At 48.8% G+C, this 15,249-nt stretch overlaps 1 pseudogene; it reads right to left on the reverse strand.

Annotated features, from left to right (window-relative positions):
* Nucleotides 1-14,882, reverse strand: part of LOC125537853 — a 28,976-nt pseudogene extending 14,094 nt beyond the window's left edge.
* Between the last annotated feature and the right edge of the window lie 367 nt (nt 14,883-15,249).

Consider the following 15,249-nt stretch of genomic DNA (forward strand, 5'->3'; position numbering starts at 1 on the left):
TTTTTATTGGGAATATTCCTTTTCTATTAAAGGAATAACCCAATTTGCCCTAGATTGTGAAGCAACCTTTATTTCCATCACTCTTAAAATTCCAAAGTAATTCTCATAAATTGTTTGGGTCACATCTTTCTCAAATATGGCAAAATATTTCATTTTCCATGTTCCCCATCATGCTCAAATAATTCATTTCCTATTCTGCCCAAAATGGCAGAATATGAAGCAAGTGCCACTTATCTTTTCCCGATTGACCTCAAACTCCTTGGACACCTTTTCCTGACCATATCATTGCCACATGCCAAAGTGCAACCTCATTTGCCTAGTAATTATTTAATTATGATTTTCCAAAGTTCCTGTATGAGGGAAGTGGTTGTGAAGGATGTACAAGCTAGGCATATCCAAATGAGTTGCAATTTTGCATGGCCCTAGATATAACCAAATCATCACTCTCCACCAAAGTAGAGCTCATGTCATGCCTCCATGTAAGCTCACCATCAATTCTTTAATTCTGTCCAAAATTTCAGTTTGTAAAGCAAGTATATTGTATCTTGCTCCATTATGGCTGCCAATTTTTCTAGGCCTTCTTTTATCCATATAACCTACCTCCACCCATTTTGGGCATGTTTCATCAAGCCATTTGGCCTCTAGAATTTTTGCAAGTTTCTAGTCAGTGGAAATGTTTGTGAAGGAAGTACCATTTTGGTTTATCCAATTGGTATGAAACCTTTTGCAGCATCTTCATATGGCCAAATAAGCCTGCCTTGCCAAAGTTCCGCTCAAGTGGCTTCTCCATTTGGGAGCATCATCATGATCTTCATTCTGGACCAGATTACTTAGTTGTAAAGCAACTATATTTATTAGTGGTCTAATTCTTCTCAAAATTACCAGGATGTAAGTCCTTCTTACCCTAAATCTACCAGACAACTCCATTGCTTCCAATCCCTCTCCTGTGGATCGCCAGTGCTCCTCAAAGTTTACTGCAGTAAACTTCAGAGGTTAAGTGCCATTTAACCATGTCACTTTTAACCAATCTACCACATGAGATGCAACCTCCCAGGAAGGACAAGCCCCCAGACATTGTTTGGCCGGCCGTGTGCCATTGTGTGCACCAGTGCGCGCGGTAACCACCGCTTTGACATGCAGTGTGCGCGGCCAGAACGTCGTTTGTGCTCGGGACCCTTCCCCTCTCGTCGGTTTCACGTGTGTGAGCATGTCCTTTGTCTTCCTCTCGTCGTCGCCGATCACCTGGACCCCGCTCCCCCTCCGGCAGCATCCTCACCGACGCAAACCACCGCGTGCCCACGGACGTACAGTGGCATTTTGGCTCGGTTCTTCGCCGTCTTCTTCCTCCCTGCGCCCCCTTGGCCCCCTCTGCCCCGTGCGAGCCTCCTCTGCTCCTCCTACGTCGTCTACCTCCGAGCTCGCGAGCGAGGGCACGCGTCTGCGGTGCCGGACACGCGTCCACGGCGACGACAGCGCGGCACCTCACCCCGCGGCTATATAAGCCCATCCCGAGCGCCTCCGAGCTCACCACCCACCTCACAACCCTCCTCTAGTCTTGCCTAGCCACTTCCCCGAGCCCGAGGACGCCTCGAGCCCTCCACTAGCCGCCATGGCCGCCGCGGTGCTCCGCTTAAATTCGGCCTAACCGAGTCCTCCCTCTATTTTTGGTCGTCACCACTAGCCTCCCCACTCCAGCGCAGCCCTCCCTAGCTTCTCGTTTCCTCGCCGGAGCTCGTGTGGCCGCGACCCCAAGATCAGCCTCACCGCCCGAGCTCTTTGTTCCGCGAGTCGCCGTCGCCCCGTACCCTCTTCGGCGCTCATATTGCTCCAGGCGGGAGCGGCGAACTGTCCCGAGTCCACCGGTGGCCGGATCTCGGCCGGAGACCACCGGGGCTGGCCGGGCCGTCGCCGGTGTCGCCCCTCCCCTGCTCCTCTGTTCTTCGCGTCGGGGAAGAAGAAGAAGGAGCCAGGAGAGGGAGATGGATAAGCCGGAATGCGCCACGCTGACCTGGATAAGTAAAAGGCCCCACCCGTGGGACCCGCACGTCAGCTGCTCAAGCCCCTGCCTCGCCTCTGCCACGTGTTTAAGTGGAGGCGTAAAACACTCCAGTGCATCTCGCGTAAAGAAAGCGTATTTCCACCGAGTACGTTTTCTTTCACTGAAAGTGTATTTGCTCTCTGTTTCAGCCAAGAATACGTTTTCTTAAACAGAAAGCGTATTTCTAACTTTGCGCTTCTGCCTTATCCACTCAGGGACTTGTTTGTGATGATATTTTTGCAGAAAAGTCCCTGAACTTCAACCCTTCATATCTTTTTAACCACAACTCCCAATCAGGTGATTCCAAAGCCCAAGTCTTCGTTTCGTCGAGCCCATTCTGTTGGTTTCAGTTTCACTATGATTTGACACTGTGAAAATGACCTTTTTGTCCTTGCATGTAAACAGCCCCTCCGAGAGAGAACTGTTTCCGGCAAATCTTTCCGCGACTTCACCGCACTTCTCCCCTGTGCCTTCTTCACCCCCAGGCAAGCCACAATACCCACTTGCATGATAGTCATGCAGTAGCCATGGTTTTCAACTTGAATATTTATTAAATGATTGCTTGTTTAAAATATGGTTATCGTTGTTTCGGAAATGCTTCTGGGATTGTGCTTACTTGTTTGCTATGTTGTTATGCACCTGGTTATCATGCCCTGCTAGTTGCTAGTATTACTTTCATATTGCCATGCTTGATAGTAGTACATGTTGGGTTGGTCATGCTCTTCGGTGCATGACTAACGTCGGTTACCGAATACTGTTAATAGTCATTGTTCCGTTGCTGTTAGTTGGTTAAGTGTTACTCGGTGATGTTATTGATAAGTTCTTGCATGTTATTTATGGTTGATGCTAGTGGTCATGTTATGTTATACTATGAGTAGTGTTGCACTTGTAATATTTATGCTCGCCATTATGCCATGTTCAGTTGGAGATTATTTCATAGTTGATGTGGTGGATAGTTATGTTGCATCCCGTGATTATGTTGATATCATGCTCATGCATTGTCATTGCATCATGTTATTTTATCATGGCTCAGCATTTTGCATTCAAGTTTAACCGGATTTAATTGAACTTGAACAACTGTTGGCTGAGTCATGGTGCCGCCAAATCGAAACTGACCAGTGCAACCACGCTTACCTTATGGGTCAGGTCCTAACTGGGTCTATTGTCGTGCATCTCGCCGGTGCCTCCCACGAGGGAAGGTTATGGGCGTGCTTACCCTGATCAAGTAGGCGGACATAACCTTGTGTGCCCGTTATTTTTATTTTTATGGATCCGGTCCCCGTGAGGGAGTTTTGACCACGACGGTGGTTGGGGTGTCTTTGGTAGACACGGGGCCACCCAGGACTAGCCCAGTTGGGAGTGGGTCGGAGTGGCCGGGAGAGTGTCATGACAATAGATCGGTTTTGTCGGAACGCCATTAGTCCACCCAAATGGGAGTGCGAGGCCATGGGTTCCGTGGTGTGGGTACAGTGTGCTACCTCTGCAGAGTGTATATTAAATCTAGCGATAGCCGCGCTCGCGGATAAGGGCCCAGTTCGTGTCGGTCCCATCATGAGTCAACAGTACTAATAATAACTTGATTAATGACAACCCCAGTTCGATGAGGAGATAAGTTGGTTGTGATCACCGGAATGATCACCGTTTGAGACCAAGAGTTGGTCATGGTTGTGATCGCCGGAATGATCACTGTTTGAGACCAAGAGTTGGCCATGGTTGTGATCGCCGGAATGATCACTGTTTGAGACCAAGTGTTGGTCATGGTTGTGATCGCTGGAATGATCACTGTGGTATCGAGGATACCGAGTTGTTGGATATTCGTGATGTTGTGCGAGAATCATGGGTAAAGATCAAGCTCATTGTGGTCATTTAATGATTACTATGGTATTGTTTATACCAAGCTTGATTTGATCCTGAGATGATCGTGCGATGTCCGAGGTTGGTAAGTGCTGCGTGTGATGGTTACGAGATAACCCGAGCAGAATAATTGGTGCATATAGTGTCATCATGTTGCATGCTAGTATCGTCAGATTTATATGTTCATGCCATGCTCATATTGTTCTAGACGTATCAGGTTCATATTGCCTTTGGATTCTTAGTGGCTATTATGATTATTTTCATGATGGTATCTGGTATTAATTTGGAGTATTACTTTGGATATCATGTGCTCATGTCATGTTGTTATAAGGATCTCATGTTAATTCCTGCTTAACCTGTAGTTGTCATGCTGTTATTTGTCTTGAATGCTTCTGGTTAATTGTGAGCTTGCAAGTACATTCAATGTACTGACCTGGCGTGTCATGCCAACTTGCAGGTCGTGCCTGGATTGCTTGCTTGTTTGGTGTTGTTCATGTGTTCACGAGCTAGGATAAGCGTTCCAGCCAGAGTCCCTGCGGAGTGGAGTTTACCACCATCGTCGTTGTTCCGCTACCAATAGTTTTTCTGCTGCTAGAGTTATTCCGCTGCTTCGAGTTGTTCTGCTGCTTGCATAGAGCAACTAAGGATGGCGCAGTGTCGCCATGCCGATGTTATTCATTGTAATATCGGAGGCCTTGTAATCATATTCGTGTAATAATAGAAAGCTGGTTTGTTCTATGCTAAGTAGTGTCGTATTCCAGAAGACTTCTCCTCGATCTCTGGGCTGGAATACGTGGCGTTCCGGTTTTCTATGAGCCGGGGTGCCACACCCTTTGCAAGGAACCGTTGTTGCTTCGTGCTCTCACAGTACTCATATGGTACCTGGTCAGTGCAGCTCCACCCCAACCTCTCCCGCTCTTCTAAACATGAGCTTGTCCTGCTGCAGCAACTGCTTGCTCCACTAGCTCCTGATGGGTCAAGAGAGGATGTCCGTTTACCATCAGTCTCTGACAAGCATCTTAGCACGGGCTACTTCTACCGGCTCCTGACCTTCCGTGGTGTCTCTTTTGTCTTCCATGACTTGATCTGGGACGCTCTGATTCCTTTGAAACACAAAACCTTCCTTTGGTTAGATTTTTGGGGCCGGCTCAACACCAGAGACAACATGATCAAGAAGAATTGGACTGTCGTTGCTGCTGGCTCCGGTTGTGACATTTGCCCTGCAATGGAGTCGATTCATCACATTTGCTGCATTGTTAGGCGGCCTCCACTCTCTGGCAGCACCTACGGCTGGCAACGTTAGCTGGCAGGGCACCTGATATCCTCTCTTTCGTCCGGCAAGCTGCTGTTCAACTTCAGTTCAAGCGCAAATGGAATGTGGCTTTTGCCGCCTAGGCCATCACTCTCTTGCATGCCCGAAACGATTGTGTTTTCAACTCACGGTCTTGGACAGACGCTTACATACATTTTTATGCTGTAGATATGATCCGTCTTTGGTACTTCAGAGCCAAAAAGCAGCAAGATAAGGAGGACCTCAAGTTTTGGGGCAATCTAGTAGCAACATAGTCATATGGATGGCCTCTAGTTCTCCTTCTTCTTGTTCTTCTTCTGTCTGAAACACTCCTTTTCTGCCAAGTTTTCCTTGTGGTTTTGCACTAAAGTGCACCCCACAAGCCCCATGTTTGTATGTTACTCAGGCTGCAGCCTGCTTTGAAATATAAAGGTGGCTCGAGCCCCTTTCTTTTTCAAAAAAAAAGACACGGCAAGTCTATGATCCCATTGACGGAACTGTTAGAAGGAGGAGAGAGGATTGGTGGAATAGTTCGTTGTATTGCTTGAGCCTCGTGGGCATGATCTACTTGGAGTACATGATCTACTTGGAGTACAAGGCAAGCCAGAATATTTCCTAGTCTAACCTATGTTTCCTAATACAATCACGTTACTCAACATCCCCCCACAGTCACAACGGTAGCGACGCGGATGGTGAGACTGGAGAGGAATCCGAAGGCAAGCCGAGGGACACCCCCCCACAGTCGTAACGGTCGATGCATCGCAGAGTCGTGGCTGGAGTGGAAACCGACGAGGTTGCTCAAGCAAGGCGGTAGCCCTTTGTGTCGTTTGTCGAGGTAGCCGAGAGCGTGGGTGGTGGAGCCATGGTCGAGGTAGCCGTGCGAAGAATGCCGCGTGGTCGATGTCGAGTCAGGGTGACCGGTGTCGAGGGAGTCGCCATGGAGGCGCTGAGTTAGCATGGGCGCAATGATGTCGAAGTAGGGGTGTGCCAAGAAGAAAATGTTGTTAACGACGCGTCACGGCGAGTTTGCCAAGCCCGGGGACACATCGTGGACGAAGGCACGCATCAGTGTTGCCAGCACCGGGCATGCGTAGACGGACGAAGACGAAGTTGACGAAGTGTCGACCAGGCTTGCCAGGCCCGAGGACACGTCGTGGATGAAGGCACGCATTGGTGTTGCCAACACCGGGCATGCATAGACGAGGGACCTGCACGAGCTGTACGCTATGTCAGAGAAGTCAGAGGGGCCAACAGAGAAGAACTCGACGACGATTGCGGCGTCCATTGGCGCGAGGCCGATGTCACCAACGGTGGTCGGAGTAGACGAAGTGGTCGGGGTAGATGACTGTGACGCTGGCGACGGGCTGGTGCTGGACGAAGACGAAGGGGTTGGACGGGCGGCTGCGGCGGCTACGGAGGTAGCGGCGGCGGCGGCCAAAGAAGAGCGGCGTTGGCGGCCAGGTTAGGAGTGCGGCGGCGATGCTCGAAATAGGCGAAGAACTCTGACAGCGTGACGAAGACCGGCGCGGACGGTGGCGTTCCCGCGCCAAGGAAGACCGCGCGGCCCATACCACGGGATGTCGACGCGCGGTGACGGCGGAGCAGACCGCGGGTTGCGGCCCTACGGCACGAAGGGGCGACGCAGCGGCGGCAGGCGGGTCGGGGCGACGGCGGGGACCACGGGCCGTGACGCTACGGCCCGAAGGGGCGACACAACGGCGGTTCGCGAGTCGGTGCAACCGCGGGGACGGCCTCGGGGCGGCGGCGGGGACCGCGTATCGCGACACTACGGCCCGAAGGGGCGACGCAGCGGCCATGCACGAGTCGATGCAGCCGCGATGAGAACCACGGGGCGGCGACGCTGCGGCCCGACGGGGCGACGCTGCGGCAGCCCGATGCTCGATCGGTGGAGAGGCGCGCTGAACTCGGGGACGATCTTCACGGGACCTGCGGAGGCGCGCGTAACCGACGGGCCAGGTCGGTCGCATGGCGTAGATGAGGCGGATCGCGGCGGCGGGCGGGTGATCAATCCGATCGCGCGCGAGGTCGGGGACGCCGCTCGGTGGAGGCGCGATGGCGGCGGAGTCCAAGATGAAGCCGGCGGCGGCGGGTAGCATGGCGGCTATGATTGGCGGCAGCATGGCGCGAGGCCGCCGGGTCGGGGTGATGCAGGAGTCCCGGTTGGAGCAGGGCGGTGACGGCCGGCGTAGATCGACGGACGGGCCGTTGCACGAACGGCGGCGGTGAAGGGCCGCCGCATGACGCGAGGCCGCCGGGTCGGGGCGACCGGCGGGCCGACGCGCGGACGCCACGCGAGGGCGCCGGGTCGAGGCGACCGACGGGCAGACGCGCGGACGACGCGCGAGGCCGCCGGGTCGTTGAAGAAGCCGACCGATTACGCCGGTGTTGGAGTAGAGGCGCACGGGGTCGACGACGGTGGTGGGCGACGCAAACCGGATCACATAGACCGAAAAACCAAAAAGGAGACACCGATCAAAGCGACCGGCGAGAGAGAAAAAATCCGGATCAAAGGATCGAGAAAAAGACTCTCTAGGGCAGCCGGCCAACATGGCCGGCGGACGAACCCTAGGTACCGGCGGCGCGGCCCCCGGCGGCGGTCATGGAGGCCGACCGCCCCGGGGGCGGCGCACAAGTGCAGAAGCGGCGGCGGCTAGGGTTTAGGATCGACTTGCGGTAGATACCATGTTAGAGGGAAGAGATAGGATTGGTGGAATAGTTCGTTGTATTGCTTGAGCCTCGTGGGCATATATATAGGAGTACATGATCTACTTAGAGTACAAGACAAGCCAGAACATTTCCTAATCTAACCTATGTTTTCTAATACAATCACGTTACTCAACAGGAACATCCAGGAACCCATTTAAGACACTAGACCAGCTGGATGGTAGGTTTCATCTTTGTAACTTGGATTTGGAGCGTTTCATCTCTTCCAACAAATAATGCACTGCATTCTTTTTATATTTTGTCAAATATTTCTGTAAAGACATGATCATACATAACCATGTTGGGTACATAGAAGCACACGAGCAACTACCTTTGTTAATGCATGTCACTTCATAAATGGTCTAACAATAAACTCGTGTTCTCTTTTGGACGTTTTGAGAGTATTCAAAAGTCAAGATGGATCTTGAGGTCGCTTCTATATGAATATACAGTTCCACATATGACCATTACTTCCAGGCACATATATAATATACTGTTATTAGCAGCTATGGAACCTCTTGCACTGTATGGCCAAGTTGATGATTCCTGCAGTTCTTGATACATACTCACTTCATCCCATAATATCAGACGTTTTTTAACACTACGCTAATGTCAAAAAATGTTCGATATTATGGGACGGAGGGAGTAATTGCTAACATTCCACAAACACGCCTGTGACCAGCCATACTAAAAAGAACTAGTACCATACTAGAAACCTTGGGACTGCATAAAGCCTCGCTTAATTAGCTGATTCTTCATCCACTCAAAAAAAAAAGATTAGCCGATTCTGCAACTACATACGATGCAGATCACCAACAATGGCAAAAATCTTCAGGAAACCACGTTTAGCCGTGATTTGTGGCCCGGCGTTGGAGATGCTAAAGATCGTAACCATAGAAAAGAGAGAAAATAATCCGCTTCTAGCCTTCAACAGGGAACTGGTTTTAATTATTTTTTTACAGATCAGCGGCTAGGAATTCTAAGTACTAATACATGTCTGGGATGTGTAAAAGACACAAACGCACTAGAATTAAAAGATTAAATAGTTCCCTAAAAAAGATGAAATAGTTCAGTAAATGGACTTGATTTTCTCTGTTTCTCGATCAAGTTCAACAGCAAAGTTCCTTGAAAAAAGATTCACCAGCAAAGGCAATAATAAACATGGAGGCCTTGGCCGCATGGATGTTGGCGCCGGCTCATCGCGGCGCCGCTTCTTCTTCTGCCTCGAGCTGCCTTGCACAGCTCTCTCTTCTCTCTTCTATGGTTTCTCACAAGAACACATGCAAAAGGGACACACACACACACACACACCTCAGACTAGGGGAAATATCTGGTCCTCCCACCCCTAGAGTGCTCCCGGTGCTCCAAACTCGGTAGCACATTTTAAAATGTTCAAAAAATTCTGAAAAAAATCCAGCACATTGATACAACATCAATGTATGTTGTCAAAAAATTCAAATCAAAATTCGAAACATTGCTCGAGATACAAAAATGACAAAATTAACATCAATGTGATAATGGGCCTAATCTAAAGCCCATCTTATGTTGTGTATTATTTACTGTCGATTTTGTCATTTATGTTTCTCAGGCTATGTTTTGAATTTTGATTTCAAATTTTTTTGGCAACATACTTTGATGTTGTGTCAATGTGCTGGATTTTTTTCAGAATTTTTTAAACATTTAAAAAATGTGCCACCGAGTTTTGGAGCACCGGGAGCACCCTAGGGATGGGAGTACAAGATATTTCCCCCTGGAGACTACTAGCTTTGCTTAGAGCAACTCTAGAAGACCCCGCATCCGGCCGGCCCGTAAAACGCGTTTGCAGTTCGCTGAAAAACGGCTTTGCAGGCCGGTGCGGACGGCCGCAAGATGCGACCCCGCATAACGGACCCGTAAAAAAAGATATTCGCGGAATATGCTCTTTTACGGGTCAGCTTTGCGGGGTTTGATCTGGCGCAGCTCCTCCCGGCCCGGAAAACTTAAATTTGCATCTTAATTTGGTCCAACATAATCATTTTTTTTTCTTTTTCAACAAGATTGGATACATAAGACATCACCAAATATTTGCTAGAATAGTAAGACCAAAGAAAACAAGAACCACAAATATGCATTTTAGAAGATTTCCAACTTCCATGACTGCTCCCACTAGTTGGACTAATATCTTCTCCATGCATTCGTTGTTGATCTATGGATTCTTGATTTCGCATTCTTTTTCTTTGGTTCGAAAGAAGTAGACGTTACTTCCCCTCTAGTTGCACATGCAGCCGCATCATTGCCTTCGATTCTTCTAAAGGGTGCATCAACGTCTATTAAGTTTCTTCCTATCAACAAATCAATGTATTCGCCTTCCCAAAACCAAAATGAGCATCCATCTTCTTACACACATGATGAAGTTCGACATGAGGTACCGCAATTGAACCAAAGAATGAGCTATCAAAATGAGCCGAACGAAAGCAACACGTACGCCATCATATTTGCACTTGAAGAACACCCATCCGGGGTGCTTCGGTGTGCCCAAAGTTAGCCGCAGCACTGTCCGCGTGCAGTCGTCGCACTGTATGAGCGGCATCGGCGAGCCACGAAGCCGCTGTGCGAGCACCGAGCCCGGTGGACGGCTGGATGAATCCATGCCCGCAAACCGTCAACGGCGGCGGGAGGACGAACCAATACTTGCATGCGGCGATGCGACCTTGCCGGGGCTGCGGGAGATGCTCCCCGACCATTCCATCGCATGGCGTAGCCACCGGCGGCCGGAAAAGCCAAATCTGGCGGCCCGCGATGAAGGGCCCCAGATCCAAAACTTTCCGGTCGACCATCGTAGGAAGGGGGGAGGCCTCGTGCGTGTGGTGGCCTTTCGGCGTGCTCCCGCCGGCTGCTTTCGCCGAAATCTTGGGCGGCGGCCCGGCGGCGGGGTGAGGGGGGAAGGGAGGTGGTTCGTGGGGAAAGCGCTGGCTGGAATCCCCCCCCTCACCAACTGCTTCCGCTTATATGTAGGGCACCGCAGCGGCGAGGGTGAAACCCACGTTTTCGCGGCTTGGGGCCGAGATTTTGCCGCCCCCTCAAATTTTTTTGCAGGCCGGCCGCCTTTGCGCGGTCTTTTCGGGCGGGATTTTTCGCGCCGACCCGCATTTTGGCGGTTATTTTGCGGTCTGGGGCATTTTTGCGGGGTCTTCTAGAGTTGCTCTTAGAGCATCTCCAACAGAGACACTAAATAAAATGCACGCCTGAAAAAACAGCTTTTTAGCGCGTGCGACCGAATCGGCAGCTCCAGCAGACGCGCTAAAAACCACTCCGCAGATGGTTTTTTTACTGGTTCGTCTGCCTTCGCCAGAGAATAACAGTAGGTGTGGGTGAGTAGAGGGATGGCTAGGCCAGCGATGGGAGTACGGTGGGGCGGTGAGGCCTGCGCGGCAGCACAGCCGACCGCGGGGAGGAGAGAGCAGGCAGTCCCGCCGGCGTTTGTTTGAGCGGCTAGAGCAGGAAGAGCAGAGATTGAAGAAGCACGACGGCCGTTGGATGGACATCCAACAGTCATTGCTTGTGCGTCAACCTTTTTTTAGGAAAGCCTCAAATCTATGGAAAACATCATACAACCCATCTGCCATTACTTCTAATAATTTACAGTCCATTTGCTAATTCTTAAGGGTTTTTTGGAGCTCATATTCTTTTTGTTAGCATTACAGCCAATATTGTGGCCACGGTTAAAAAATTATACAAAATTTTGCATATTTCGGTGCAGTCCGAACTGTTTTTAATCCTGAAATTTCGAGTCACATTCAAACTGATTTTAAAAATAAATGTATATCAATATAAAATCCAACAAATTGTCCACGCATAAAAATCAATGCAATTTAAAATCTTGAATGACAAAAGACATTGTAAACACCTCACTATTAGATCACTGGATTCATCCTAACATAACTCTAGCAACTGTTCTACTCTTCTTCGCCCACCACGCTTATGCACAAGATAACAAGAAAAGTTAATGAATGACAAGTTAAAAACAATTATAACCTACAATGCGTACAAAAACTTACTTCTTATTTAGTTTGCATTTCTTGCTGCGTTTAGTGTGCCCTAGCAATTTGCATGCGCCGCACATGATTCTGATCTCGTCGTACGAAAGTGGCCTATCATTTTTCGACATAGGGCGGTTCTCATCTATCTTAGTTGCATCTTTCGTTGATACTTTAATAGGATCTTGAACTTCAACTATGTTGCCTTCACCATCATCTACATATTCAATTGCACAAATACTAAGATCAGCCGTTTTCCTACTCAAATTTCCCTTTAGCTGATCATACTCATGGCTCTTAGCTATCACGGTCTTCAAACTCTCCTGTAACTGATCCCACAAATATGGGTGTTTGCATGCTGCATGCATAGCTTCTGAAGCCAACACAATGACCTGGCTATATTTCATTCTTTCAGCTGCTCTAGCCCATCCAAATCCCAATAGATCGCTTGTGCGCCTCGCGGGCAATCCCAACCTTGCGTCTTTCATGAAACGCACAAGAACTAAACACTTTGGTATTTTAGATATATTCAAGTACTTCAGTACATGAAATATGTGCTTGCCAGGTAGACCCTTTCGAATCGTTCTTCTGAAGCTGCACCTTATAGTTTCTGCGAAATTTGCTGGAGTGTACTCCACCCAAAAACGGCTCTTCCGGTTATTCTTCCAGGCCACGATGTACTGCTGTGATCCGTCTCCGAGCTTTATTTCTACAATCTCCATGCCGACAATTTTCCTAAGATCAGCTTGATATAGAAGTTTGCTGGAGTGAGAAGCAGCTATCTCAAGTTCCTTCGAGCTAGTAACTGGCACCGGTAAACTCTGTGAGGACGTGAAATCATCTCGTGCCTCATTCTCACGGATACGTACAACGGCGTTCTCATAGTGCAAAATCATATCCACCAGAGTCATTTCACCGTCTAGGTGGAGGTGAAGGCATGAGTTTAGACTTTCACTCCTCTGGTTGCTTTTCATGCCAAGCCAAAAACCCTCTGTCAGATATGCCGCGGCCCACAGTCTCCTCTTCTTATACATCTGTCTCAACCATGTTACTATTTTTTCTGACTGCCATCTTTTGGAAAACGCGTGCCATCTCTCCTCAAACGTGGCGGTGGACGTGCTGTAGTACAGAAGAGTTTGGAACTCCTTCAAGGACTTATGACTGAGGTGAATCTTCATATTTTTTCTATATGCCACGTACATATACGGTGCCACACGTCTGGCAAGACTTGGCGAATTGCCTTGATCATCGCAGCGTCGGCGTCCGTGATAACACTCTTCGGCATCTTTTGACACATGGACCTCAAAAAAGTCTCCAACAGCCACACATATGTCTCTTCGGTCTCGTCCGAAACTATGGCACAAGCAAAAACAATGGTCTTCTATTATTAAGACCAACAAAGGGTATGAATGGCATACCATACCGGTTCATCCTGTACGTGCTGTCAAATACAAGCACGTCACCGAAGTCCTCATAGTCATGACGAGACTGGGAGTCACACCAGAACATCCTATTCATATGTCCTTCCGTGTCTAGCTTGTACTCGAAAAAGAAGCTAGGATCCTTCTGTTTCCTACTGGCCATGATGCCTATAACTGTGGCAGCATCACCTTTTGAAAGCAGCTTCCTCTTCTCCCTGGCGCAAATGTTGTATATTTCACGCCTGGTAAAACCAACACCGCCATACCATACATGTTTGCTGATGAAGGAATCCAACATGTCATGAATTCTAATCCCTGCAGCTCCCATGGACAGTATCTCAGCTCTCTGGTACTCTTTGATTTTTCTGTGGGACCAAAGAAAAGGTACCTCGTCCGTTCCTGCCAAGATATGGCTATGCTTGTCCTCAAAACAATCAACATACCAAACCCCACGCTTTTGGTCAAGCTTCACGGTCAGATGCGCTTCGCAGTGGCAGCATGTCTCGGGTCTGAGCCTACGGTTGTGTCCTTCCTCTGTTAGCAACCTGCTGTCACGTTTTCCTTATCTGGAACAAACAAACCGCCTATAACGCATATGACGTGACTCGGTTTTGCTATACCTGACCTTATTCTTTCTAATGCTGAAACCATTATCTCTAGCATAGCTGTTGTAGAAATCATATGCAGCCTCATGAGACGTAAAAGTCATTTGTATTATCTGCATGAACATATCCCTCTTATCATCTGCACTGACAGTATCTTGGACATTCTTTTTCCCATCATCTTCTGTCACCTACACAATCATAACATAGCCATGAAAACATTTTTCTATGGTATAACATTACTTCCATACAACATTGATTACATGCATACCTCACTCATGATGACCGGCGACTGCGACTCCCCAGAATCATGTGCAGCTAATGATTCGACATCAAGGCATGTCTCCGCGTCGGATTCACCGTAATAGTCGTACACATTATGACATTCGGAAATGAGCTGAAAAATATAACACAAATACATAAGTACTTATCATATAATATTCCAGGATTAATTCAATTTGCATGCATGCCAACAAAAAATTCCACTTGCATACCTGACTAATGTAATCTTCATTCGATATCTCCGGGTTGTTTTTCTCACCATCATCATGCTCATTGTTTACCTGACCATCATCATGTCCATCCATCTATAAATTTTCAAAATATAATATTGTCGGATGCCACCAAAAAATTACAACATGATAATGCCACTCACATTAAGATCTTCCAATTCGTTCCCATTCTCTGACCTATCTCCACGATCTGAATTTTCATCATCTAACCAATCTTCTATCCAGTCTTTCATCAGTTCTCCAAACTCCATGTCATACATCATATTAGTTAACTCATCGTCCGCCATTTCCTACAACAATTAATATGTATCATCACATGTGCAAACATTATAAATGCTGACATATACAACACCTAGCGCACGATCACGGATGTTAAATAAACTACCCCAACCGGAGAGCGCCCCAACCGAGGGCGTTCAGATCATGCACACAACCGATGCCAATGACCTCCGATCGCCCATGGATCCTCCCCCTCTCCACACCGAGCGGCGTTAAGGTATGTCCCACGGATCCAGTACGTGATCACTTGGGATCGCGAGAAGCAGCGCTACCCGTGATAACATGCGCCGCCGGATTCCTAGCGCACGGCACCAGTCGTGATTACTTTGGATCGCCAGATGCCTAGGTAAGCCGCCGCATCAAATAACGGAGCCGTCGTGCACACAACCGACGGCAACCGGCGCTAGGTTAACCCTAGAAAGAAGAAACCCACTTTAGCCTGCGTGATCACTGTGTATATCACGACGAGCAGCACTACCAGAACAAGATATGCGATGGCCTGGACCGCCAGA

This window comes from Triticum urartu, chromosome 1 (genome assembly GCF_003073215.2).
Source record: "Triticum urartu cultivar G1812 chromosome 1, Tu2.1, whole genome shotgun sequence".
In the NCBI taxonomy this organism is placed as follows: domain Eukaryota; kingdom Viridiplantae; phylum Streptophyta; class Magnoliopsida; order Poales; family Poaceae; genus Triticum; species Triticum urartu.